Source organism: Ranitomeya imitator, chromosome 6 (assembly GCF_032444005.1).
Source record: "Ranitomeya imitator isolate aRanImi1 chromosome 6, aRanImi1.pri, whole genome shotgun sequence".
Lineage (NCBI taxonomy): Eukaryota > Metazoa > Chordata > Amphibia > Anura > Dendrobatidae > Ranitomeya > Ranitomeya imitator.
Window position 1 is genome coordinate 533,737,308 of NC_091287.1, and position 26,584 is coordinate 533,763,891.

The 26,584-nt window shown below is 42.7% G+C and overlaps 1 long non-coding RNA gene across 2 annotated transcripts in view; it reads left to right on the forward strand.

The window, feature by feature from the left end:
• The window catches only part of LOC138643129 (uncharacterized), a 183,729-nt gene that overhangs the window by 30,568 nt on the left and 126,577 nt on the right, over positions 1-26,584 (forward strand). For both annotated transcript variants that reach the window (XR_011314134.1, XR_011314135.1), the window contains exon 2: positions 19,857-19,964. This is a non-coding gene — a long non-coding RNA (uncharacterized lncRNA). The remainder of the gene's footprint in view (positions 1-19,856; positions 19,965-26,584) is intronic.

The window sequence follows — 26,584 nt, forward strand, 5'->3', positions numbered from 1 at the left end:
GTCACTTTTGGGTATTTTCAGCCATATAGACCCCTCAAACTGACTTCAAATGTGAGGTGGTCCCTAAAAAAAATGGTTTTGTAAATTTCGTTGTAAAAATGACAAATCGCTGGTCGAATTTTAACCCTTATAACTTCCTAACAAAAAAAAATTTTGTTTCCAAAATTGTGCTGATGTAAAGTAAACATGTGGGAAATGTTATTTATTAACTATTTTGTGTCACATATCTCTCTGGTTTAACAGAATAAAAATTCAAAATGTGAAAATTGCGAAATTTTCAAAATTTTCGCCAAATTTCCGTGTTTATCACAAATAAATGCAGAATTTATTGACCTAAATTTACCACTAGCATGAAGCCCAATATGTCACGAAAAAACAATCTCAGAACCGCTAGGATCCGTTGAAGCGTTCCTGAGTTATTACCTCATAAAGGGACACTGGTCAGAATTGCAAAAAACGGCAAGGTCTTTAAAGTCAAAATAGGCTGGGTCATGAAGGGGTTATAGAAATGGAATAATGGTGCAATGACAATCGAACGATGAAAGATCCTTCGTCGCTCGTACAAATCCTCGTGTGCACAACCGCATCGGACACACTCCCAATGACACTGCACATATATTTTTATACACATAAGAGAGAAAATATGCGGCACTCACCCCAATTCAGCAGTGAAAAGCGTGAATTTTAATGGAAAACATAGACAGATGAAAATCCGTTACAACATCAGGTAAGCAGGAGGGTGCGGTGTTGGAGCTTGGACCAAGCTCCAACACCGCACCCTCCTGCTTACCTGATGTTGTAACGGATTTTCATCTGTCTATGTTTTCCATTAAAATTCACGCTTTTCACTGCTGAATTGGGGTGAGTGCCGCATATTTTCTCTCTTATGTGTATATACGAACTATTGGATTTCATTTAGTATGCTGAGCACCAATACCCCCTAGCATGCATGACGCCTAGCACTCTGGATCCTATATTTTTCGTCCTGGTTTCTGAAAGCGGTATCGCTCTAGTGCCGTCCTGTTCTACAGTTCTATGCGGTATAACATATATTTTTATTATTATTTTTTATTATTATAGCGCCATTTATTCCATGGCGCTTTACACGTGAGGAGGGGTATACATAATAAAAACAAGTACAATAATCTTAAACAATACAAGTCATAACTGGTGCAGGAGGAGAGAGGACCCTGACCACGAGGGCTCACAATCTACAAGGGATGGGTAAGAATACAGTAGGCGAGGGTAGAGCTGGTCATGCAGCGGTTTGGTCTTGGTTTTGGTTTCAAACATATATGTTTTAGATGAAATTTCTGGGTTCGATAATCAGTGGGATAGTGCTAATGAAATTAGTTTTCTGAACGATCAGCACCTACACATTATGCCAGGCACGATAGTCGTACAAAAATATCACGCATGTCTGATATATCTTTCCGACAACTACAATCGTTCATCACCCAAAAATCAATTGCTTACTCCTTAAAAATCGAACAATGAATGATCAATTTGGTTGAGATTGTCTATTTAGTACAACTTTAATCCGTATGGGGGTCTTTAAGCCCCCTATAGACACTACATAGCTGTTGGACGATAGCTGGTCTGGTATCTTTGTTGCCCGACTTCCATATTCTGGCAGTGAAGGAAGGAAATTGGACATTCTGGATCCTACTGTTTTCTTCCATCCTACCCCCAGCCTTTCTCTCACATTCATCTGTTGAGGTCCCCATACACATTAGATCTGTCGATATCATCTGGTTTGGCAGACATTAGTGTAATGATTACGTGGGCCTTTAAGCCCTCTACAGACGGTATACAGCTGTCGGCCGGTGGTTCGTCTAGTAGATTTCTTGCCCGAATTTCCCATACACAGGGACGCTTTTTCTCTCTGGCAGTGAAGGAAGGAAATTGGACATTTCAGATCCTTCTCTTTCCTTCTCCTGACAATCAGATGTTTGGGTTCCCCATACAGATTAGACCTGTCAATACCAGCTAGTTCGGCAGACTATAGTCTATTGTATATGGGGGGCCTTAAGGTACCTTCACACATAACGATTTCGTTAACGATATCGTTGCAACGTCACGCTTTTTGTGACGTAGCAACGATCCTGCTAACGATCTCGTTATGTGTGACAGCGACCAACGATCAGGCCCCTGCTGGGAGATCGTTGGTCGCTAGGGAATGATCAGGACCTTTTTTTGGTCGCTGATCACCCGCTGTCATCGTTGGATCGGTGTGTGTGACGCCGATCCAACGATGTGTTCACTTGTAACCAGGGTAAACATCGGGTTACTAAGTGCAGGGCCGCGCTTAGTAACCCGATATTTACCCTGGTTACCATTGTAAAAGTAAGAAAAAAAAAAAACACTACATACTCACATTCCAATGTCTGTCACATCCCCCGCTGTCAGCTTCCCTGCACTGACTGTCAGTGCCGGCCGTAAAGCAGAGCACAGCGGTGACGTCACCGCTGTGCTCTGCTTTACGGCCGGGGCTGACACAGTCAGTGCGGGGAGCTGACGGTGGGGGATGTGACAGACATCGGAATGTGAGTATGTAGTGTTTTTTTTTTTTTACTTTTACAATGGTAACCAGGGTAAATATCGGGTTACTAAGCGCGGCCCTGCACTTAGTAACCCGATGTTTACCCTGGTTACCCGGGGACTTCAGCATCATTAAAGACAGTTTCAATGATGCCGAAGTCTTTCCCCTGATCGTTGGTCGCTGGAGAGAGCTGTCTGTGTGACACCTCCCCAGCGACCACACAACGACTTACCAGCGATCACGGCCAGGTCGTATCGCTGGTCGTGATCATTGGTAAGTCGTTTAGTGTTACGGTACCTTTAACTTGGCATGGGAGGTTCCCCAATTCAGGATTCCCGCCGAGTTGCCAGAACAGAGAGCAATATCACTGATCTCTTTAAATCCTAAAATACCTGGCTCTTCCATGTATTAAACTATTTATACTAGGACTGTGTAATTACTAATTTCCCCTGCGGAGGTGGTGCAGGGAAAACGAACTCTTCCTACTCAAACAGCTTTTTTCTAGGAGCCCCTCAGACTTTCTCATTAGGTACTAAAATGTCTCCTTCCCCCAACCTAAAATTCATACAATGACAAGTCTGGGCTTAACTGTTGTCCCCAGAACTTTGGACTTGTGAAATTCCATAAATTTCCTTTTCGTGTGAAAATCAAGTGTTTGGGGTGGCCGAAGGTCCAGCTATAAGAGGATTGGAGACCAAGCTTTACATTTCTCGTCAGCTTTCTTGCATTCTCTACATTGTTTTGCTGAGTATTTAGCAGTCAGGAGCCATAGCTGAAAAGCCAAAGTGTTTATCTAACTATTCAACGTGAAGCTGACCTGTCCCTCCACAAGATGCCTCCAGCCTTGTAGGACAGAAGACACACTAAATCTTCTATGTTTGGCTGAGGAAATTTTCGAATTGCCTGCAGGATTCTGATTTACAGAAATTTTTTTACTTACTCCTGGGTCATTACAGAAAAATTGTTTTCATTTTTGCAATCCTCGAATCCTCCCAGGGTTGGATGGTGCTTTCTATAAATACAGGAGCGTATCTAATATCTGTAGATAGCTTAGGTGGATCCCCCAACACAGTGCCAAATAAAGCATTTCTGCTGATGGAGGCATCTCAATCCCAAAAATGGAAAAATATTAAGAAGTCTGGGCAAAAATAAAATCTAATATTGTTCTTCTCTAGATTAAAAGGGTTCTCCTGTATCTTTTGGAGCGCACCAATCCTCTGTTTCTCGGTTGCTTGTGTTGGTGCGGTCCTGAATATTGACAACCCGGGCTGGTGGCATGGTTGTGCCGGTGGTCCAAACTGAGTGCTCTCCCAGGCAGCTTTGCCTCTGCAACATTGGAGAACGCACGGAAACAGAGACTGGCCAAGCCCAGCAATTCGTCAAGCTTCAGCTAAAGCACAGAATCAGCTCGATTGGTGCACGCTCCTTGCTTAAGTAACCATCCACTCTGAGACTGCAGGGTGACCAGTTACATAGGCAATTAGCTTAAAATTATGAAATTAAAAATCCCTCCGTTTTTAAGAACAGAGAAGTTTAATAAGTGGTAATTTGCAGTGTTACCCATACTTGCAATAAGTAAACCACACACATAAATATATACTAACGGTGACTAAACCATATATAAAAATATATACCAGCAGTAAATAAATTACAATCCTCAATATTGAAATTGCAACACTAAAAAATATAAAAATCCTAGATTTATGGAAATCACAGAACAAATAGACCTGCTAATGATATATATATATTTTCAGAAAATTTTCAAAATATTTAGTCAGAAGTATGAGTCATGCACAGAAATCCTGGCACTTACAGCCTCGGTTGATATCAGTGAAGTTATTAATGGTTGTCTGAGGAAGGTTCTGCCATGCTAATGCACTTGGGCAAGTCATCAATATCAGCTGCTGGCATCTCCTGTGTAATCACCGACCAATGACGTCCCAGATGTGCTTGATAGGAACAAATCTGGAAATGCTGCAGGATGAGATAGCACATTTAGGCTATGCAGGCTGCTCACAGTAGCACAAGAAACGTGGCTTGGCATAGTCGTGTTGAAAATTGCTCCTGGTATAAGAGAAGGGGACCATACTCCTGAAGGATCATGGTGTGATGAATCATTATTTCGAGAAGGTTACCACCTGCTATCCAGACAAAGTGGAACCAACCAGAACAGGGAGAGTTGCTGGGATGATAAGTTCAAATGTGACACCCAGTCAGGTGCCTTTGATGACAAAGTTCCTGAATATAAAGGTTCTGTGCACTAAACCACGGGGGGCTTTGGCGCCAAGAAAGAGAAATGTGCAGACGTGGACCAGAGATGCCGCTGAAGTCAGAGTGACAGTCCTCAGCAGAAAGCGTGTACCAGCAGGGTGCTGGCCGCTTCAGACAGAGTCCAGACATCGCCAAGTGAGAGCTGAAGACCTGACTATGCCAGTCAAAACCTGAGGATCCGATCTGCGCTGGTCAAGACCCAGATCCCAGACTGCGCCGGTCAAGGCCCAAACCTCTATCTTACACCAGTCAGCCTAGATGACACCAGTGGAGAACCAGTGCTCGGCCCTCTTTTTTTTCTCAAGCCAAGGAGACACCCACAGTCTGTCTATAACCTAAGATCCGTGATGAAAGTTCGACCAGTGGTGATAGGAGGGAAACACGAGTGAGCCGGGCTGTCGCTTCCGGCATTGATGTATGGTACACGGTTGAGCCTGGGCTAGGACAACAGGTGGGCTGTGGATGAGTTGGAGCAAAGGAGGCTCAACATTCCTTGATAGACTTTGTCAGGAGGACTTGCGGCAAGCAGGAAAACCCAGTGACCCCCGAGAAGACCTAATGTAGTGTAATCCCTAAGAGACTTCCCTTTCATTCAGTTTGAACTCTACGACCTATTGTATGTTCCGTATTGTATAATTCACTTGTGCTTACGCTGTTTGATATTGTTTAACTGTCTTCTAACTGCTGTACGTTCCCGCCGTATCGGAAGACATAAATAGTTTATTGCCTGTTTCCGCCTCGTGTCCATCTGCACGTTGCATCCGGTGACTTGTATTACATTGGAACCCTTTGGAGGAAGGAGGACGGCACAGGAATGAGGGCTACACAGATCATGGCAGGGACAGGGAGGGGAACAGGGGTGTAACTATAATAGGTGCAGGGGTTGCAATTGCATCTGCTCCCTGGAGCCTAGGGTGGCCCAAAACGTCCCTTTGACCCATATAAAAAGATTGCTATTAAATACGTTTTATAGTTGGTGGCCCTATTGGAGATTTTTCATTGGGGCCCACAAGTTTCAAGCTATACCACTGAAGTGAAAGTATCAGAAAGTAGACCGTCTAAAGAGTTTGTAGAAAAGGAGGAAGAGGAAATAAGTGCAGGATAAAAGCTGTGCTGATATAAGCTACTGAAAACCTTGGCACAATGAATATATACAGAGCTCACATCCAGCCTATATTCCTGGGAGGGTCACTCCTACAACAGAAGGATTTGGAGCTTGGGTCAATCTGAAAATGAATTATGTAATGAAATTTGGACCGTAAAATTTAATGGTTATCATAATTTACAACATTTTATTAACTTATGTTAGAAACAACCTTCAAGTATAGTGTCTGATGGCCCTCTGAAGGAAAGTAGATGTAAGGTGTTCTCAGCTTCTCGCAGCCACTGACTCCGGAGTTACGGGCTTGTTTCATATATTTGAGAGATACTTTTCTAACTTCGTACATTTATACATGAAAGGCCGGGAGCACAGATCTCCCATCAACGTGTCATGTCTATTGCATAGCAAGGCTGAGATGAAGAATGCAGTCGTAGATCGAGTGAGATCGCTTAGGGCCGTCATAAATAGCAGTTTGTCTGTGCTGTCAGCATACCTACATTACGCGGCCTTACCTAACACTTTATGTATTGCGCTGCCTGTGGCGACACGTGCACAACCGGTTAAAGGGAAAGTACAGCCTGGTGTTAAATAACTATCTATAATTTTGGTAAATTATGAACATTATACACTCATAAAGAGCAATCTCTATATCTCATTCTTGGCCTCCGGGAGGTGGAAAAGCATTCGGGGCAGACTGGTTTTTTAAAAGGAAAAACTTGTTTCCTTTTAATGGTAATCAATAGCATGTAATAAAGATCACAAAGGCTACAATTTACATGAAATATTCACATTTTACTTTGTTACGGAACGACTGGTTTAATTGCTTTTTCTATTGAAATCCATACAGGGGATCACTTACAATTATTTACCTGATATTTTTTTTAGAAATCTGGCTGATCCTATTTATTGCCAACTTGGGACAGTCACTACTTGCTTAAAAGGTCCCCTGACCAAAGGCTGATTACAAGGTGATCAGTGGTTACCAGTGATCTGCTCTGATCTGTTGCAGTAAGTGTTCAGCTTCTTTGCAGCGCCACTACAGGAGAAATTAAGTATTACATACTGTCCCGGTAGTTTTGGAGGTCAGAACAGGTAGTTTTGGAGGTCAGAACAGGCCATTTTTGAGAACGGAACAGATCCTTTGGACGACAGAACAGGTCCTCCAAAGCAGGATACACCCAATGAATCTGCTCTCCACTCCAAGTGGAGTATCTTTTGCCAAAGGATCCCCCCTCTATTAATTCATAAAAAGTTTATCAAAAGACCCCCTGACGAAGGATTTATAATTTGAAAACGCGCGTCGAGGTGTGCGCCTTGTCTGTGACTCCACCGGATCTGACCTTAAAGGTAAATTGCCCCAGAATTGCCCTTATATATTTGTGGGATTTTTTTGTCTGCATTCCTGCACCTTTCACAATCCAATATGGATCCACATTAATGGTGACGTTTTTGTTTCACTCTCTTGCCATTCACTATGAGTTAAGTCTCATAAATCAAGTTTTTGTCCTAATGATGGCTATGCACTTTTTGCACTTTATATTACGCTGAGATTTGTATTTAAATGAGTTTGACATCTACACACATTTTTTATGATTTTTAACATTTTATGCATCCATAAAATTCCTTAAGCATCTTATTTTCTTCTTTTTTGCGGGGCCAATATATGATTACGGTATTTATTTAATTGTCAGCAATATAGATATAAATTATATCATCCTTTGGTCCGGTTTCTATTTTAGGATTTTTTAAAACTTTTATATAATTGATATACATTTTTTGCTGGAGTAATTGTCCAGACGCGTGCACATTTTTCGTTTTAATTAGTATTACTGTTTGCCAATGTCTATTTAATAAAGGCGATTTTATGTTCAATATACTTTGTCTAATATTTATATATAAGTCCATTTTTCTGGGGTTGTTTCTGCTATAATTCATAAAAAGGTGCGTGGAATTGTTTTTCTAGCCTTGGCCACCTATTTAAAGTGACTGATTAATTTTTATACCTTATTGTGTACATTTGTATGTGTGTTGCTCACACGGTAGATGTTATAGACCGCCGAAACGTCAATGTTTTGACTGGTGCCTACTAACGCTAACCAAATTTGGTCACCATTTTCACTCATAGTCAAGCGAAGCCTTTGGAGATATTTTTCAATCAACTTGTGGGTGGCTTTTGTTAGATGTGCCCTCCATCAATGGAAAGCTAGTCGAGGTCATCCCAAGTTTCAGATCAAGGCAGATCGGGACAGGCAAGTTTGAGTATTTCTTATGGTGTTGCTGGCCAAGATGACAGCTTTCACAAACCAACTGTGCATCATAAGTCGTTCAGAAAATCGTCTTTAGTGATTTTAACATTTTACAAATGTATCAGTTTGTTTGTACAGCGTGTCTTGAAACTAGAGGAAATTCATCGAGAACATATAAAGTTTGCAATGATTTTTGCACTTCCAGACTCTATTGTTCCACCACTGATGGTGACTATGACCTTCAGTGGACCTTCAAGAAGTCAATAACCCAGGAACTCAAAGTCTTTCAACATATCTTGACTTTGTTAAACTGTTCATGGTCTTAAAAAATGACGTCCACTTGCTTCACTCTAACCTTCATAAGCTAATGCTGGATCTGATAGACATAGACGCTTCTCTCCTCTCCCAGCTGCATCAACATGAATGTGCTCCAACAGATGTTTTGGGCTACAGTGTTTTGGAGCCGAAACACTTGATTGTCACTTTATGGTCATCTTAAAGAAAAGAATGGCAGTGGAGGATGGTGGGTGTCTGTAGGACCTTCCCTCTTCCAGTTTTCAACCATGGCCAAAATATCATTGATGGTCACCACGCTGGCCTTAAATTGGTTCAACTCCAATGCTTACAAAACATACATTGAGGAATTGTTGACTGGACTGGATTAAAACAGAGTGCAAGTTACACCAATGCAAGTAAGGCAACCAACTTGTCATTAAAGGCTGTAGAAATTTTCTATGTTGACCCAATCGTGAATGATATTGGACCAAGGCTCAATGTCCAATACTGTCCTATCATAAATTGTCCTCTACTCTCGATGTTTCATAGCTTATTAGAGTGTACGTGCTATGTGTTGGGACCTGCAGATAACCCGGCCATCCTCAGATACAATTAATACCAATCACTACCTGGCCTCAGGCTTCAGGGCTGTCTTTTATCTTCTCTTGAGGAAAGTATACTGGAATATTTTACGAACCTTCAACTTCTAAAACCTGTTTGACGGATCATTGTTATACCAGCCACCCAAGCCTATAATCTTCATGTTCCAGACTTCAAAAATATTCTCTGCCCATTACTAATATGATCAGGCCATATGGAGACAGGATGATATGAAATAACAATTTTAATATAAAAAAAATCCAAATCAAATGCACTTCATTGAAACTAGAGACTGCACAAAACTGTGCGGAGTCTATGGCAATAACCCACATTGGGCTTCCTCTTGGTGCTTAATCATGCCATCATACCCAACCAGAGAGACAATGCTTGGTAGTCCCTCACCATGACTCATTGGAGAGAAGGACACCTTACTCTCTAGGGCCTATAGATACGTTGAACCCTTTGTCGGTCCATACTGCCCATTTGATATAGAAGAAAAAAGACTAACCTGAATTGGGACTATGCTTTCACTTGGTTCTTGGTCATCAGCATCACTCGTGACTGTTTTTACTAAGGCATGGTGCAATATGGGATGTGTACTCTTCCTGCATAAAGAGGACATGTCATTTTTAATAAAAATATAATACTTTTAGGTGTTGTAAATGCCGCTGTTCTCCTAACTCCAGCGTTGCTTTTGAGCCGGCACCTCTCCGTTCCCGAGATATGACTCCCTCTTCTCTGTATATAAATCTAGCTAAGGAAGCATGGTCCTCAACAATTCTTCATGGGAGTTTTCTTGTGGACCCATCCCATTAGCCAAGAAGACTACATTTATATGCAGAAAAGAATATCTTAGGAATGGTGAGGCGTAGGAACGAAAAACAAAACAAAACGGTGACTTCCGAAGAGCAAATTCATTCACTTTATGGCAAAAATCAGGTCCTCTTTGTAAATTTAAGACTGGCTGTTGACTGGATGCTTCACAAGAAGGTTCCTTAATGATATAGATGGTTTCATGTTGGTTGGTTGGTTGGTAAGGCACATGCCTATGCTCAATGGTTTCACTAATATGTTAGGTCCAGTCACTGTGGATGATATAACCACTTCAGAGTCCGGAACAATGTAAATCTTTGTCTAGCACTTAGTAGATAATTCTCACCACTCGATCAAAGTTCCTTGGTTATCTCTGTAAACTTCATACGAGATAGTTCCACCTGTTCCCAGCTATACTTCCTGACTTTTTCTCATTGCTGAGATGTAACCTTCATTCCATATCACATTTTTACAGATGTATATCTTGCTTTGTCTTCTAAACCTATAACAGCCGATGGCATCATCTTCGCTCTTCATTCTTTAGATATGAGGTCACTGGAAAAACTTGTGTACGAAACAGGTTCGGTGCGTTTTGACGGGTATGTCACCTCACCACCTATTCTGCTCGCTGGGGTGTCTGCTGTCAGTTTGCATGTACTTTCCAATAAGGCTTCACCTAGTGTTTAATTGGAGAAGACTGAGTGCATATTTGGTATATATGGACTTAAAATTGTAATTCATGGGTATGATGGCAACATACATCTAGAAATATGGAGTGGTATATATTAGCAGAATGCTAAAGTTACACTATATCGTTGCATTAGGATTTATAAACACTCTGGAAATTTAAAGGAATCTCTAAAAGAAGAGAAAATGGCTTTACAGGTTAGGCCTACTGACCCCAGAGCCCGCAGCTTCACATATAAGAATATCAGAGAAAACATATTGGAATTATTACCGTATTTTTCGGACTACAAGACGCACTTTTTTCCGCAAAAATGTTAGGGGAAAATGGGGGTGCGTCTTGTAGTCGCAATATACTTACAAATCATGCGGCAGCGGCGGCGGTCCCGATGCAGCCTGTCTTCCCATGCTGGTGCGGCTGTGGCTGTGCTGCGGGCAGCGGCTGTGCTGTGGGGCTGTGGGGCTGTGGCAGCAGCTCTCTGGGCTCAGTGGGGGCTCCGACGGCATTTAAAAAAAGCCCGGAGGTCCCCCGCTCATCCGTTAATGGCATGTTGCGGTGGCCTCCGAGAACATGGGCTCAGGGAAAATGGCCGCCGGGCCGGCGCACGCTCAGATTCAAATCTTGTCAACGAGATCTCGTCTCCCGAGATCTCGGGGCGAGAGCTCGGCAACAAGATCTGAATCTGAGCGTGCGCCAGCCGGCGGCCATTTTCCCGGCGCCCATGTTTTCGGAGGCCACCGCAACATGGCCATGCCATTAACGGATGAGCGGGTGGCCCCCGGGCTTTGATGAAATGCCGTCGGAGCTCTCACTGAGCCCAGAGAGCTGCTGCCACAGCCCCACAGCACAGCCCCTGCCTCGCAGCACAGCCCCTGCCCCGCAGCACAGCCCCTGCCCCGGATCCCAGCCACTGTTCCGGAGCACAGCCACTATTCCAGACCACAGCCCCTGCTCCAGAGCACAGCCACTGTTCTGGAGCGGAGCACAGCGCCTGCCCCGGAGCACAGCCACTACCCCGAAGCACAGAGCCTCCACCCCTGCCGAAGCACAGAGCACCAGCCTGGGATGGGATTTCCTGGAGGCCAATGCACCAGCCTGGACCACCGAAAGACCCCTGTGACCACTTCTCCACCTGTGCCGATCCTTTCACTGGTAAGCTGAATTCGGACTGTAAGACGTACCGCCATTTGAAACATTTTTTTTCCCTTATTTTTATTCTGAAAATTTGGGGTGCGTCTTATGGTCCGGTGCGTCTTATAGTCCGAAAAATACGGTATTTCATGGCAATGGTGCACCTGTATTTTAAGGAAAAATGAGAAGAGTAGAATGAGAGAAATTCTCACAAAGGGAACAATCAGACGGCCATATAAATCAGATGAGGATCGCAACGCAATGCTTGGACTGGCCATCAGTTCTCACAGCTGATGGCCAGTCCGAGCTTTGTGGTGCGATCCTCATCTGAGTTATACGGATGTCTGACTGTTTCCTGACCCATTTAAGTCAGGTCTGTTTTGTCATGGGAACTAATGGTATGGCTGTGTAGGTTGAAGGGCAACCATAAAAATAATACCTGTCTTGTAGTTAGTCCATGTACTGATGCTTGTAAATCATCATCAGATTAGTCTGGAAGTGCATTGGAGGTGTGTCTGTGCTCACAGTTCTTTAGTATTTTCTGCATACGTATTCCTGTTGCAAGCTCTGGGCTCAGTGGACCTTCCCTGTAAAAGTATTCTCTCCCTTTACCTTCTGTTTAATGGCAGCTTGATTCACCCTTTCATTCCGTATACTAAAATGGTTGTGAAAGATTAGAGTTCTGTAAGAAAATCCAGTCTTGATTTTTTTTCATCAGGTATATGTAATCTGCTGCATATGAAGGCCATTGGCCTGCTGTGACCTCAGATGTCTCTGCAGTTCTTAGTAGAAGACCAGTAAGAAGTATGGTGATATCATATGCCTTTAGAATCACACTATTGACAGGTTTCTAAAACTAGCAGCTAAAATGTGTCTGATGTACATGATTTTGCATTGGAGCTGTGTACACAAAACAATAGATGATTTTGTTATCTGAAGATTCCAGACTTTTTTTTTTCTTTTTCTAAAGCAAAATTTTGATTTTTGCACGCCTAGTTTTACATTTTCTGTCAGTGCAGGTTGCTGGGCTGCTCTATATCTGGATGTTAAAGTTTAATAAATCCACTAAAATAATATAGAAAAAAAGTCTGTTGACCAAGCTTGACTGGTGACAAAGGATGTCTGTGACTCCAATTTGACAGTTCAAAAAAAAAAGTAATCACTGAGTGATCAATCATTCATTCTTCAAAGCCGAACCCAGAGCTCCTCTTGCTCTTGCGACACTCGCACAATTTATCACCTTGCTTAGTCAGCAGCTGACACCGTTTCCATTCTATGGGTAAAAGGTCATTGGTTTTTTTTTCTCTTCCCTTTGCTCAATATCCTTGTAATTGACAGTCGCTCCAAAAATTGCTCTACATCAGAATAACATGGCTGCTTTCTGCCAGAAACAGCGCCACCCCAGTCCATGGGTTGTGTCAGGTATTGCAGCTTAGACCCATAGAAGAGAATACCACCCAAAACCTGTATGTAATTTCAGACATTTAAGGTCTTCCTGAGCTACTATCTATAGTACCCCCCCAATCTTACTAAGAATATATGTTGGCATTATTTTTGTATCTTATTGTATCATTTTGAGCATATTATAGTGGTATTATGTAGTATAATATAGTTTACATTTGGGCATTGTATGGTGGGATTTTCGTATAATATTCTGTTATTTGGGCACTGTATGGTGGCATTTCATAATAATGTGATTTGGGCAGTGTATGGTGGTATTATTTTACTGTAGTATACTATGATCTTACTTGGGTACTATATGGTAGCATTATTTCAGGCTAATATTAAGTTACTTGGCCACTGTATGGCGATATCACTTTAGTATGGTTCCTTTTGGGCATTTTATTGTCGTATTATTTCAGTATGATATGTTATTATTTAGCACTGTATGGTGGTATTTATTATGTTGCTGTTTAGACACTGTATGGTGGTATTTTAGTATGGTGTAATGGCACTGTATGGTGGTATTTTAGAATGGTGTCATGGCACTGTATGGTGTTATTTTAGTATGATGTCATAGCATTGTATGGTGGTATTTTATCATGGTGTTATGGCACTGTATGGTGGTATTTTAGTATGGTGTCATGGCACTGTATGGTGGTATTTTAGTATGGTGTCGCGGCACTGAATGGTGGTATTTTAGTATGGTGTCATGGCATTGTATGGTGGTATTTTAATGTGGTGTCATGGCACTGTATGGTGGCATTTTGGCATGGTGTCATGGCACTGTATGATGGTATTTTAGTATGGTGTCATGGCACTGCATGGTGGTATTTCGGTATGGTGTCATGGCACTGTATGGTGGTATTTTGGTATGGTGTCATGGCACTGTATCATGGTATTTTAGTATGCTGTCATGGCATTGTATGGTGGTATTTTAGTATGGTGTCATGGCACTGTATGGTGGTATTTTGGTATGGTGTCATGGCACTGTATGGTGGTATTTTAGTATGGTGTCATGGCATTGTATGGTGGTATTTTAGTATGGTGTCATGGCACTGTATGGTGGTATTTTAGTATGGTGTCATGGCACTGTATGGTGGTATTTTAATATGGTGTCATGGCACTGTATCATGGTATTGTAGTATGCTGTCATGGCACTGCATGGTGGTATTTCGGTATGGTGTCATGGCACTGTATGGTGGTATTTTAGTATGGTGTCATGGCACTGTATGGTGGTATTTTAGTATGGTGTCATGGCATTGTATGGTGGTATTTTAGTATGGTGTCATGGCACCATATGGTGGTATTTTAGTATGGTGTCATGGAACTATTTATTATAATATGGTTTTAATTGGGCACTGTATGGTGGTATTATTTATTATAATATGGTTTTATTTAAATACTGTATGGTGGTACTATTTATTATAATATGGTTTTATTTGGGCACTGTATAGTGGTAATATTATAATATGGTTTTATATGGGCACTGTATAGTGCTTCTATGTATTATAATATGGTTTTATTTTGGCACTGTATGGTGGTACTATTTATTATAATATGGTTTTATTTGGGCACTGTATAGTGGTACTATTATAATCTGGCTTTATATGGGCACTGCATGGTGTCACTATTTATTATAATATGGTTTTATTTGGGCACTGTATTGTGGTACTATCTATTATAATATGGTTTTATTTGAGAGTTGTATGGTGGTACTATTTATTATAACATGGTTTTATTTGGATACTGTATGATGGTACTATTATAAAGTTTTATTTGGGCATTGTATGTTGGTACTATTTTTTTTTAGAATATGGTTTTCTTTGGGCGCTGTATGGTGGAACTAATTTATTATAAAATGATTTTATTTGGATACTGTATGGTAGCACTATTTATTATAAGAATGTTTTATTTGGGCACTGCATGGTGGCACTATTATGATAGGAATTTAATTTGTTACTGTATGGTGGTACTATTTGGTCGCTGTATGCTGGTACTACTTATTATAATAGTTTTATTTAGGAACTGTATTATATTGGCATTTTATGCTGAAATTATCTGGAAATTCTATAGCGCAAATATTTTTCTTGAATGCTGCTATTATTGGCACTGTATGGCACTGTTATTTCTTCACAATACTGATCATTGTAGTATCTATGCTGTTGGTTGCAGTCTTGCAATATTTCACCCATGGAAAGTTGTCTTGAGCCATTTGTCTACAGACCCCCTGGCGTCACTCCGGGCTACAGAAGTGGAGCAGATAATTCGATATTATGTAATCGTTCTGCTCGGGTAGTTCCTGAAATGGAAACAGCATTTTTTTTTTCCTTGAACTTAACCAAAATTCTGCAGAAGAAAAAAATGATTTGGCCCAAGAGAGAGGGACACTTAAAACTTTTTTTAGCCTTTAATTTGGGGGTAAGCGGCTCCTCCCATCTTGGAGCGAGGTGTTGTGAAATTGGTCACCGAGTCCTTTTTGGATTGCTCGTTTTTCCAGGAAAGCTCCGCAGCTACTTCCCCGTCAGATGCTGAACATCTTCCAAGTGTATGAAAACTGGCAGCTCTGTGCAGAATGTTTGGCACGCCAGTCCCCAGCTGAAACTCAGACGAGCGAGCGCTGAGGTCAATTTAGTTTATAGCAGCCGACCACGCATTGCTACGATTCATGATGTAAACCTTGAGGTTTGCAACTAAGTAAAAGGCCATATTGGACTCGAACTCCTGCAACACCCCTTTTTTTCAGGCTGCTTTTTAGGAATGCTCCAGAGCTGAATTCACAATTCTGCATAAGTCCTTTTTGTTGACTTTCCCACTTTGAGTTTTTGATGTTGCAGATTTTCTTTGCACCCATTAAGTAAATTGGCTTACTTACATTTTTTTTTTCATTGCACTTTTAAGCATGTTGCATTTTTATGGCGCTTTTGTCTCTTCTTGGCATGGGTATATCCGGATCGCGCCCGGTGCCTCCTGTAGTTTTTGCAAACACCGCCACTTCTTTCTTGATGGAAGGAAATGAATGACAGCGGAAAGTCATGCAGCTGCACAGTTGGATCAGAGACCTGAGCAGGCGCGCCTCGCTTGGCCTTATTGAGCAGCCAGCGGCTCCTCAAGGAGCTGGCGACATGGAAGTGAAGTAGGGCAGAGCGAGGCGCGTTTGCTCAGGTCAATGACTTAACCGCACAGGTGAGAGACGGCGATCACCGTGGGTGACGCGGGAGACGTCATCCTAGTTCGTCAAAAAAGAAGAAGAGATGCCGAGCATGGTCTGGAAAAGCCCAAGGGACCAGACGGCGCAAACTCGGTACTTGAATAAAAGACAGTCAGTGACTCACTAGAGACCCATTTAGATGGGCCAATTTGGGCTTGTTTATGAATGGTGATCAACTGTACACCAGGCCTATTCTCAAGGGCAGACTCGGACTGGCTCACAGGAGAACAGGAAAATTCTCCTGTAGGCCGCCCCTGTGAAGGAGTGCTCATGAGTAGTTCTATTACACTTGATTCACAATTTGCAGAGAAAGGTATAATCTAATCATTCATTAAATAAGTATATTTGTGCACTAAGGTCAGGTTAATTTTGCAGGTAGCTGAACAGTGGGCCTCAAGAATCAATGTTACCGGTGGGCCTTTGTTAAACCAGTCCGGCACTGCACCTGAGTCGGACTGATTTGGGCGTTTGTGGCGCTCTCTACTAAAGTCTAGAAGTTGTGGAGATGGTCGAATTAGTGACTCCATAAAGGCCCATTTAGATGAGTCAATTTTGGCCGAATGATGATTGCCGATTGACCATATACAAGTCGACTTACGCACGCTCACAGGCCCACTCACATGGATCGTCAAAGCTGTTTGGGAAGAACGATCTTATGAATGTTCATTTCTTCCTATAGAAGGATCTTCAGACCTTACAGAAGATGGCCAAGGACTTGTTTCTCCAACTTTTCTGGGGTGTATAGGTTTATCCATGGCCATCAGGAGATCCCAATTATTAAGAGTTGGGTGGTCCTAGAAAGCTGCCATAAACTTAAACAGAAGTTCTTGTACCCAGAGAAAACTTTTAAAAAAGTTTTTAAACATTTTTGGGATTCTTTCAGATGTTCCTACAAGATTTTCCTTCCTCTGTGGAAGTTCATGGGTCACATATAAATAGATTGATCGAATCAGACAAGACTGGGAAGTTGGGTGATGGAGGCGTCTTAGGTCCTCAAGGCAATGAGTCGAACTCCGGGTGAATTTTGGATCATGTGCCTAGTTGTTTTCCGAATACATTCAATGGAATTCCCCTTTAGGGTTCCTCATGGAAAAAAATATACCGTAGATGTTGCCTCTTCATGACTGCCCCCACCCCATTGTTGGCGACATTATACATGTCCAATCTGGGATTTTACAGAAACCGCTCCTCTTTTATCTATAGGCTTGGTCTGGTATTGTGGCTCAGCCCAAATGAAGTGAGAGCTTGGTGACATTAGAGGGTTGTAATCAAGAGCAATTAGAAAAAGCTGGTTCCCTGGTAATAAGGAATTGTTCTTTGAGATTCTCTAGCCATTTAAAGGAATTTTTCATGACTATATATTCTGATTAGTCAGGATATTTCTCATGACAATCAACAATGAAGTTGCTGCAGTGCTTTTTCTTTTTCACCAGGTACAGCGCCACACATTTGATCGTGGCAGTGCTCGGTACTGCAGCTCAGTCTCTTCCACTTGAAAATGAACTGCAGTACCAAACACAACGACAACTTAACGTGAGGCGCTCTACCTGGCAAAAAAACAAAAGGAAGGTGTTGACAGCTGATCGTCAGGGATGCCAAGATTCTGATCCTCACTGATCAGATATTGATTTATTGACTGGTCTATTCTATGTAAATGAGAGCGGTGGAAAAATCCTTCAAGCATATTTTTCTTAATTCTGTGGAATGTGCTTGCTCTGTACAGAAGGAAGGTGACATTTCTGAGATTTACGACCGTTCCTTTTAAAATGTAGCCCAATCGTATTGATAGAAACGGCAGCGTCCTGAAAATCCGGCAGCAGGATCCTATTTTATGGCGAGCACGCAGCAGCCATTGCGGAGAGGTATTTAATCATGTTTGTTAACAAATGGAGGCTTAAAATAGACCCTGGCTGGAAAAAGAGAATTGAACAATTCCAGAGGGAGATATGAGGACAATATAGAGCGCGAGGTCTGATGGTAAACCCTTTTGTTCTGGCCCGTCCTTATTCCTGGCAGCAGCTGGCACTGGCGTCCGTGGAGTACTGTTCGGGCGAATTGGAAGCTCTTCACGATTTAGGAAAGGTTACAGGGAGCATCGCGTGTATTTCCTCTAAATAACAATCTCTCATTATCGCAAAGCTCGTCTCATGTTACAAATATTGGCGCAGCGTGTTCTTAGTTTACTGGTCAGCCCTCATGAATGATAATCTGGTAATCTTCATTATACCATATCATAAATCTCATTCCAGCATTTGTATTTTGGGGATATTTTAACCCTTAAGTAAAATGAAAAGAATAATTTAAAAAAGAACACATATTTACTGGATACGTGCTTTCTTTGACCATGAAACCACAAAAACGCTAGTGGATGCCCTTATCATCTCCCGCCTCGACTACTGCAACTTCCTACTCTCTGGCCTCCCCTCTGGCACCACTCCAATCCATCCTACACTCTGCTACCCGACTAATCCACCTGTCTCCCCGCTATTCCCCAGCCTCTCCCCTATGCCAAACCCTTCACTGGCTTCCTATTGCCCAGAGGCTCCAGTTCAAAACCCTCACAATGACATACAAAGCCATCCACAATCTGTCTCCTCCATACATCTGTGACCTTGTCTCCCGGTACTTACCTACACGCAACCTTCGATCCTCTCAAGATCTCCTTCTCTACTCCTCTCTTATCTATTCTTCCCACAACCGCATCCAAGACTTCTCCCGTGCTTCTCCCATACTCTGGAACTCTCTACCCCAACACATCAGACTCTCACCTACCACGGAAACCTTCAAAAAGAACCTGAAGACCCACCTCTTCCGACAAGCCTACAGCCTGCAGTGATCCTCAACCTACTGAACCGCCGCACAACCAGCTCTACCCTCTCCTAGTGTATCCTCACCCATCCCCAGTAGACTGTGAGCCCTTGCGGGCAGGGTCCTCCCGCCTTTTGTACTTGTGTGTGCCATGTTTTACTCCTGTTTATTGTACTTGTCTATGTATGCTCCTTTCACGTGTAAAGCACCATGGAATAAATGGCGCTATAAAAAATGTATAATAATAACAATAATGTTTCTTGTTTCCTGCAGCTCACTTGTTAGCTTTGCAGTATAGACTGGGACAGAGTCAGCAGTGCCATCTCATTAAAGAGCAATGGATTTAATATTAACTTATAGCTATATTGGACTAACTGTATATGATAAACATGCTGATCATTCTTCATATGCTGATGCTCTTGTGTCTGAGCGATGGGCTGTACGCCATGTTTTTGCCTTTATTGGACTATGAAGACTTTTCTGATTATTAACTTTCATTTACTGCAGCTGCCACAAAGCATACCTACCCTGCCATACTCTATCTGTTATACAGGTTGTTAAAGGGAAAGTGTTTCTTTTTTTTTTTCCTATTCCAATTTGTCGTTATCATCTTGACTTCTAGGGCAGGTGCTTTCAGTGTAGGATCCCTTTAAATGTTAATGAGTGAATAGAATATATAACCAAATATTTGCTTTATGGCTTGTTCATCTTATGCTTGTGTTTTTTTTCAGATAAGATCTACAAGCCTTTAATGTGTTGGATAAAGAAGATCAGAAACCAGACGTGATCGACTTATGTAGGTGCTGTATAAGTCCTCGGATGGTTGCTTTAATATACGGGTGAGTTGGCTTTTTATCTTTGGCTTTAACTGTTTATGTCTTAAAGGAATTGTCTACTTTGGTCATCCCCTTTTTATTGGATAGGTTTTTTGGTGACTAAACATGAGTTGTTCTTCACCTGGAACCACCTGTAATCGACTTTAATTGCCTTGAAAAATAGGGCTTGGCTTATGGAGTTGGAATCCAGTTCGGGTGACCTCTATTCATGTTTCCCCATGACAACACTTCCTTTCTTCCCCATGACAACACTTCCTTTCTCTACCTAATTGCTTCAGCATTATCGTAGAGACATTTTGTATACTCAGACTGCCAAGTCATTTGAGATTGTGGAGATTCATGTAGCTGGAGGTGCTGATCCATACAATTTTCCCATATCAAAACTCGAACCACTGGTTTGCCCTAGAAGAATTGTGCTTATACTGGTAATGCATACTAAAGGAGTTGTCCATTATTAGAATTTTTAAAATCTCTTTATTCCTTATGCTATGTATTTTTGTAAGATCAGTTGTCAGCTTTGCCGTATAGACTAGGACAGAATCAGCAGAGTCATCTCATAAGAGAGCATAGGATTTTATGTTAAATTATGGCTTTCTCCGACTGCCTGTGGGAGGAGAGTAACACTGTACACTAAACAGTGGTCTTTGGGGGTCTTTTCCTCAAGACAATGAATAAGAGCCACTAAGCTCGAAACGCGTCTGCTTACCGATCCCTGGGGAAGCTGGTGACACTTGTGCTGTATGACATGATGCTAGATTTTAAAGGATTGCTTCAATAATTGATGGATTTTAAAGGAACAAAGAGCTGGATTATCTCCTCTTTCGACTCTTTTACTTTGGTGACTTGCTCGATCACATGCCATGCATATAATTTTCCTTCCTCGTGCCCTTCCTTAAATGGGTGGTCCGGTCCAAATCAGTAACTCTGTGTGACTGCAGACTTCTGAATCCCCCCAGTGCATGCGCTGTGAACCAGTTTCTGAGTTAGAGGGTATGTATCAGCTATACATACTCCCGGTCAGTGGGCGCGCCCTGGCTCCTTCAACTTGTATGGAGCGAGGCCGCGCCCAATAGTATGGTCCTGGCTCGGATTAATCATTACACACGCGCTTTCAGACTGACCATTGAAAAGCCCCTTTCATTTTTTTGCCAGGGAGATTTGCGAGAGGAAAGCAGAGGACCATATCGATGATTAGGCAATAGACAAAATCTGCTAATATGGTTGACTACACTGCAGAAACTACGAATGTTGGGGTTTCTTGAGTAGCTTTCGTGAGGGTATTAAAGGGTTATTCAAATCTTAAGATCTTGTTGATCAAAATTGGGTCTGACCGTTGGGACCCCAATCAATCCCGAGAATTAGGCTTGGCATTGCCTCGTATAACTAGAGCAGTGGTTTGTATGCCCAGCCACTGCTCTAGTTATACGAGGCAATGCCAAGCCTAATTCTCGGGATTGGTTGGGGTCCCAACCATGGGACTTCTGGAGATAGCCAAGTGGTGGTGCTTGCCTGGCCACTTCTTCATTCTCACAAGCCATTTCAGAGTCCAGTTCTCGGGATCGGTGCAGGTCCCAGCAGTCAGACCCCCACTATCACTTATCATGTACCTTCTAAGTAGAGAGATACTTGTGTCACTATACTTGTCAACATTTCGGGATGTGCTTCCACGAGGACATTATGGATTATGTCTCCAAAATATTTCCCCTAAATCCACACCCTATTTTTTGGACATATATCTCCATGGGCTTTCTTGGGGCGCAGAGGTAACAGTCGTGCCCGGACTTGGTGCCCAACAGGACAATCTATTACACATGGCACTGTGGTTCTGGTACAGACCTTGCACTGGGGCCCAGAAGCCTCAGGATATTCCTCCGGTGTCACTTGTGAGATTGCACCGTCACATGAATCCGTGCTTACGGTCCAGCTGAGCAGCATTTTACAGTGACTCTTCCTTATTGTTCCTTCACGTCTCTTACCATTGAGTGAACGCTGATTGCATTGTACTGATGTCATGATTAATGGCACCAGGAATATAACAAATTCCTTTCTCGATAGATCCTCAGCGATGGGAAACCTTCCTCTAATTAGATTTCACTAATGTTGTTCCAGCGCTGCCGTCCTTACTGTCATCTGACTCATGGCTGCGGCAGGAAAGGATTTATAAGTCGGGTCATCGCCGTGTCCGGAGTAATTGGCTGGGTGAGGTGATGGAAGGACTCGTGGCTGAAGTTTATTCTTCATTCAGGGTTTATCTTGTAAATTGAAGTTCATGGACCACAAGATAAATTCCTCAATAGGGCCCACATCTATATAACTGTCACCTTCTTATCTAGCACCTTGTGCAGGAGCAACCGCTACTTCTACACCCCCTACAGCTACACCCCAGACTGCACTGTGTAATCATGGTGGCGGCTTGGGGGTCTTTTCATCACTCTAGAAGTATTTCAATAAGTTTTGTATGCAAGTTTTGGTGTTGACGCCTAGAGAGAAAACACAGAGGGTGAAAAGAAGCTGTTGTCTTCAACTGGTGGCCTTCTAAAGTTCTGTCCTCTTCACCAAGGGGTGCGGCTTGTCCCACTACAAACAGGACACAGGGGAGAGGCTCCTGCTGCAATAAGTTGTCTTCAGCTGGTGGCCTTGTAATGCTCTCCTCTCTTCCCCAAGGGGTGAGGCTTGTCCTTCTACAAAGAGAACGGAGGAGAGAGGCTCCTGCTGGAGTAAGTTGTCTTCAGCTGGTGATCTTCTAAAATCCTGCCATCTTTACCAAGGGGTGTGGCTTGTCCTACTACAAAGAGGAGGATGGAGGGGAGAGGCTTCTGCTGCAGTAAGTTGTCTTCAGCTGGTGGCCTTCTAAAATTGCTCCTTCTTTACGAAGGGGTGTGCCTTGTCCTACTACAAACAGGACACAGGGGAGATGCTCCTGCTGCAGTAAGTTGTCTTCAGCTGGTGGCCTTTTATTGTTCTCCTCTCTTCTCCAAGGTGTGTGGCTTATCCTACTACAAAAAGGATGGAGGAGAGAGGCTCCTGCTGGAGTAAGTTGTCTTCAGCTGGTAACTTTCTAAAATCCTGCCCTCTTCACCAAGGGGTGTGGCCTGTCCTACTACAAAGAGGAGGATGGAGGGTAGAGGCTCCAGCTGCAGTAAGTTGTCTTCAGCTGGGGACCTTCTGAAATCCTGCCCTCTTCACCAAGGGTGTGGCCTGTCCTACTACAAAGAGGAGGATGGAGGGGAGAGGCTCCTGCTGCAGTAAGTTGTCTTCAGCTGTGCCTGGTGACTTTCTTAAATCCTGCCTTCTACTACTGGCTTGTTCTACTACAAACAGGAGAATGGAGGGGAGAGGCTCCTGCTGCAGTAAAATGTCTTTAGCTTGTGGCCTTTTATAATCCTGCCCTCTTTACAAAAGGGTGTGGCTTGTCCTACTACAAACAGGAGGATGGAGGGGAGAGGCTCCTGCTGCAGTAAGTTGTCTTCAGCTGGTGGCATTTTAAAATCCTGCCCTCTTTATGAAGGGGTGTGGCTTCTCCTACTACAAACAGGATGGAGGGGGGAGGCTCCTGCTGCAGTAAGTTGTGTTAAAACCACACACTAGAGACGTAGACCAGTGGAGAGTTGCTGTTATTACTTTTTGTGCTGTTCCTTTAGTGTTACTTTACCTCTTGATAGGTTACAAGTGGTAGTTTTTCTGTATTTGATGCAGCTTTCAGGCGTGGCCTCCTTTACTTTCTCTAAATTCTCCTTCACGAGTGAATCTCATCACTACGAGAGCGTGTAAATCTCTTATTAGCCGCCTGGAACGGTCCAGATCAATAGTTAACGGCCGCTCATTAGTGGAAACGTCCCACAAGTTGATTTTTCGTATTGGTTATTTTGATTTTTTTTTCCAAGTTCAAGGTAATGGAATTTATGGAAGCGCAGCTCCCGGGGTTGTATAATGAATATTCAGTCCGGATTCATCGCTCCGGGTACGGCCTTATTTCTGTTCCAGTTCACTGATCTGTCGCTGCTATATCTGAGACTTTGCTTTTTTCTCTAAGGGACGGGAATTTTTTGGCCAGAGGAGATTTTGATATCACATTCGTTGTACCTTATCTTTATATTTGTTAATTACGGAAGGTTAATATCATTTTCGTCTATTATTTGTCAGAGAAAAGGAATTGCAGCATCAAATTATTGAAGATTTTCTGGTTGTGATATCCAATTGACTGTCAAGTACATGGGTGTATGAAATTAGAAAAACATGGCTATATTCTTACAGAAATGGCGCCACATTTATCCACAGGCTGTGTCTGGTATTGCAGCTCAACTCCATTTATGCAAATAGACCAGGCTGTAATGGCACACACGGCCTGTGGACAAGGGTGGCGCTGTTTCTGGATGAAGACAGCAATGTCTGTCTAATCTTCTAGAACCTCTATTACTGTATACAGTACTAGTTGGTGGCCCGATTCTAACGCATCGGGTATTCTAGAATATGTTTTTATGTATGTATATAGCAGCCACATAGTATATAGCACAGGCCACGTATAGTAGATAGGAGCCATGTAGTATATAAGAGACAAATACTATGTGGCCTGTGCTATATACTATGTGGCTGCTATATACATACATACATACATATTGTAGAATACCTGATGCGTTAATACAGGCCACACAATATATAATAGTGGCCATACAGTATATAACACAGCCCATGCTGTATATAGCAGCCACGCAGTATATTACACAGCCATGTACTATATATCACAGCCCATGCATTATATAGCAGCCACGCAGTATATAACACAGGCGACGTAGTATATAACACAGGCCACGCAATATATAACACTGGCCACATAATAAAAATACACAGGCCAGGCAGTATATAGCAGCCACATAGTATATAACACTGCCCACGCAGTATATAGCAGCCATGCAGTATATAACACAGGCGACATAGTATATAACACAGGCCACGCAGTATATAGCAGCCACGTAGTATATAACACTGCCCATGCAGTATATAACACAGGCGCAGTATTATATAACACTGGCCACATAATATATAGCACAGCCCACGCAGTATATAGCAGCCACGTAGTATATAACTCTGCCCATGCAGTATATAACAGTGGCCACGTAATATATAGCACAGCCCATGCAGTATATAGCAGCCACGTAGTATATAACACTGCCCACACAGTATATAACAGTGGCAACGTAATATATAGCAAAGCCCATACAGTACATAACACAGCCCACGCAGTATATAACACTGCCCATGTAGTATATAGCAGCCACGCAGTATCTAACACAGCCCACGTAGTATACAGCAGTGTTATCTAGGGCTAATATACTGATGGCCTATCCTTGATATTAATAATAATATTATTATTAATAATAATAATGATAGTAATAAAAATGGCCTTCAGCTCAATCTCGAGTCATGGCGACTTGTTGGATGAACACTATAGGAAGATCTATCTTGTTCAAGCCTAGATAAGTCCACCAGGGTCTTCTCCGCATTATCTTGATTGTATCAAGCTATTGGGTTGCTGGTCTTCCTCTTTGCCTTGTTCTATTCTTCTTCCCATGATGTCCTTCTCCAGTGATCGCTCTCTTCGTATGATGTGTACAAAGTAGACACATCATAGCTTGGTGATCCTTGCTTCGAGTGACATGTCTGGCTTCATTTGTCTCAAAATTGATAAGTTGGGGGGTCTGACACTGGCACATGCACTAATCCACTCTTACTAGGTCCACTGCGGAGGGATATCCACAGTGTACAGAGCCAGAACACTACACGCTGCACCTCAGTTCTTATTGAGTGAATGGGAGTTGAGCTGTTGTACCAGAAAAGAGCCACTGATGTGGTAGTAACAGTACACTTACTGAAGTTCTGGATCTAGCTGCCCCAACCCATATCCCAACTTAAGACCTGAAACCAGCCTGGTACTCATGTGTTAACCCACTTCCTGTGGCCGTCTTGCTACTTCTCCCCTAAACCAAGTCCTTGGGCCAACTTGCAACTTCTCCCCTAAACCAAATCCTGGGACCATCTAGGTACTTCTACCCTAAACCTAAATCCTGGGGCCATCTTGCTTCTTCTCCCCTAAACCAAGTCCTGGGGCCATCTTGCTACTTCTCCCCTAAACCAAGCCCTGGGGCTAGCTAGGTACTTCTACTCTAAACCCAAATCCTGGGGCCATCTTGCTACTTCTCCCCCTAAACCAAGTCCTGGGGCTTTCTTGCTACTTCTCCCCTAACCCAAGTCCTGGGTCCAGCTAGGTATATTTATCCTAATTCAAGTCCTGGACCAGCCAGATACTCATACCATAACCCACGACCCAGGACCAGTGAGGTACTTCTACATTAATCTATAGTTCTTGGGTTAGCCAAGTACTCGTACCATAACCAAAGTCCGGGAGATATTTGGGTGCCTCTACACTACCCTACATTCTTACCCTTGCTAGGTACTTTTACTGTTACCCAAACCCTTAGCCTAAGTAGGTATTCATACCATATCCCAAGTCCTAAGACCTTCTAGATACCTCTACCTTAACCCAAATTCTGGAGCCAGCCAGGTACTCATACCCTTACCCAAGTCCTGAAGCCAGATAGACATTCATACCCTAATCCACTTCCTGA